Source organism: Penaeus vannamei, chromosome 27 (assembly GCF_042767895.1).
Source record: "Penaeus vannamei isolate JL-2024 chromosome 27, ASM4276789v1, whole genome shotgun sequence".
NCBI classification, from domain to species: domain Eukaryota; kingdom Metazoa; phylum Arthropoda; class Malacostraca; order Decapoda; family Penaeidae; genus Penaeus; species Penaeus vannamei.
In genome coordinates this window covers 16,022,969-16,025,468 of record NC_091575.1, presented here as the reverse complement: position 1 = coordinate 16,025,468, position 2,500 = coordinate 16,022,969, and the positions used below count along the sequence as shown (strand labels likewise).

General features: G+C 39.8%; 1 protein-coding gene across 8 annotated transcripts in view; it reads right to left on the bottom strand.

The window, feature by feature from the left end:
- The window catches only part of anne (anne boleyn), a 52,950-nt gene that overhangs the window by 25,275 nt on the left and 25,175 nt on the right, over positions 1–2,500 (bottom strand). The gene's annotated exons all lie outside the window — the stretch shown is intronic.

Genomic DNA, 2,500 nt, shown 5'->3' with positions numbered 1-2,500 from the left:
ACCTTAACAACAGTGAGGTAAAAATATAAATAAACCATTGTTTTTCTTTCAGTCCTTCCTCAGATAATAATTTTTATGCGATGACTATGTATTACATAAAATATTAACAAATACTAATAACAAGCATTATGTTCATGTACAATTCCATAAATCTCTAAATACATACCCTGAACAATCCCTGGAAAAAACCCTGTTAACTGAATTGGAAAGCAGCGAGTAGCGATATTACCGGATTTTGTGTTGAAGGATTGCACGATATATCCTGTTAAGATTTAATATGCGGAAACTAACTATTCCAACGGTAATGGTTCTGATACCCGAAGAGTCCTTGCAATATACCAGAAAAATTAAGAATTAGAACTCGTGAATAATATCTGTAATTTAAGTCACTATCACCTCAAAAAGATTCGCTTGATTTTTCACCCCCACCTACAACTTCCAACACTGGATTTTATATTGAGGTTCCATGAGAACTGGCGGGGAATAAAGACTATGACTATGTACTAACTTCATGCAAGCGGCCTCTGCAACGTATATTCTGCCAGATTAAGACAGACTGGGTCCTTATTCGCCGAAAAATCATCAGGTATACAAGCTGTTATCTCACCATCTTATGGCGGTGTGTTGACCGTTGCTGTCACTTGGCGCACCTGTTATAACGGCGATCCATCGGCATTTTTTTATATTGTTGGTTCTCGCTAAATAAAACTACACATAAATGCAAAGGGGGCGCAGAGCAGAAATTGCTAATGAGAGAGAGAGAGAGAGAGAGAGAGAGAGAGAGAGAGAGAGAGAGAGAGAGAGAGAGAGAGAGAGAGAGAGAGAGAGAGAGAGAGAGAGAGAGAGAGAGAGAGAGAGAGAGAGAGAGAGCAGGGGTGGGGTCCAGAGAATTTTCTGGTGGGGGGCACAAGGGGTAACAACAATAAATCCCCGCCCAAGAGAAACAAAATGTCAAGACTGCCCACTTCAGTACTTATACATTGTTTATGTTTTCATCTTGCTGTGTATTATATATTATTATATGTTAATGTTATATATTTATGTATAAATATTATATATTCATATATAAAGGGTCAATGACTCTTGGGTGGGAGGGGGCACACAGCACACGGGATGGCCAATCCGATTGCAGGGGGGGCGGGTGCCCCCCTGTGCCCCCATGGTAAACCAGCCTCTGAGAGAGAGAGAGAGAGAGAGAGAGAGAGAGAGAGAGAGAGAGAGAGAGAGAGAGAGAGAGAGAGAGAGAGAGAGAGAGAGAGAGAGAGAGAGAGGGCAGAGGGGGGGGTAGGCTTTTCAGTCGAGCATCTTTTATTTCGATCTTCGATTTTTCTGAAATATATTTCAATACTGTTTATTCATTTACTTCCAAATTCTTAATAAGAAAGCTAGAATAATGAAAGACGATAAAGGAAGACATCTTTCCAGAAAAGTTGTCTGCCGCAGTTTTACAGTTTACATTTATAGCTCATATCCCAGGGCGACCCCAGTCTGCCAATGATGAAGACGCCATCCAGTGGAGACTCATTTTGGAAGATTGCCGTATTACTGTACGTCAGCTAGCCCAAGATGTCAAGATTAGTTTTGGGTCTATGGACCAAATCATCCATGACCAATTGCATATGCAAAAGTTGTCTAACCGATGGGTTTCCAGGCTACTCACACCTTTCCAAAAGTAGGAACGAGTCCATTGCTCCAAGACTTTTAGCCATGTGCCAAGAAAACCAGGAGGACTGTTTTGACAAACTTATTACGTAATTCTTTGTAATGTAATGGAAGAGACAGTATGTGAGAGATGTGATAAACAGGTAATTACAAAGATGTAGGTCCTTTCTGCCCATGCAGAGGTTACTGCGCAATTGCAGAAAACATTATGCACTCAATAAGTGTATATACCAAAACGGCTTTCCGGTTCCTTCTTTCGGGTGATTGTTGCTGTAGAGCGGATGGCCTGTAATGACAGCAACAATTGTATTGTAACCTTTCACGGCATTTTACATTGTCATCCAAAACGCCAAAGTCAACTGGTAAATTGTTAGAAAATTGCACGTGACTTTTTTTTTTAATATGAGCAATCGCTATATTGAATACATTTTCTAATTTGAAAGTGAAAAATCTCATTTGTCAATGCAGCTGGGGAATCGCCATATTCTCATGCCTTCGATTTTGGAAGTTCTTTTTCATGGATAACCAAAATCCAGTTACGGACAAAGGATCAATGGTCCCTAAAATAATTTACTCTTGTCTCATCGGGATACAATGGTATTTTTGGCAATTTATTTAACGTTACCTTTACTGTAGCAAACCGTAAAATCACAGAATCATGGCTGAGCATAAACAAACAGGTATGACCTTGGCTTCGTCCTTGGAGGCATCGCATCATTACAAAACGCAACTCTTGCAAATAAAGAACATAAACATGAACAGTGAAGTACATATTTATGACACCCAGTACTACTAAGTTAAATCATTGCTAGTTTTACACAAGCCTGAAGGCTTATTC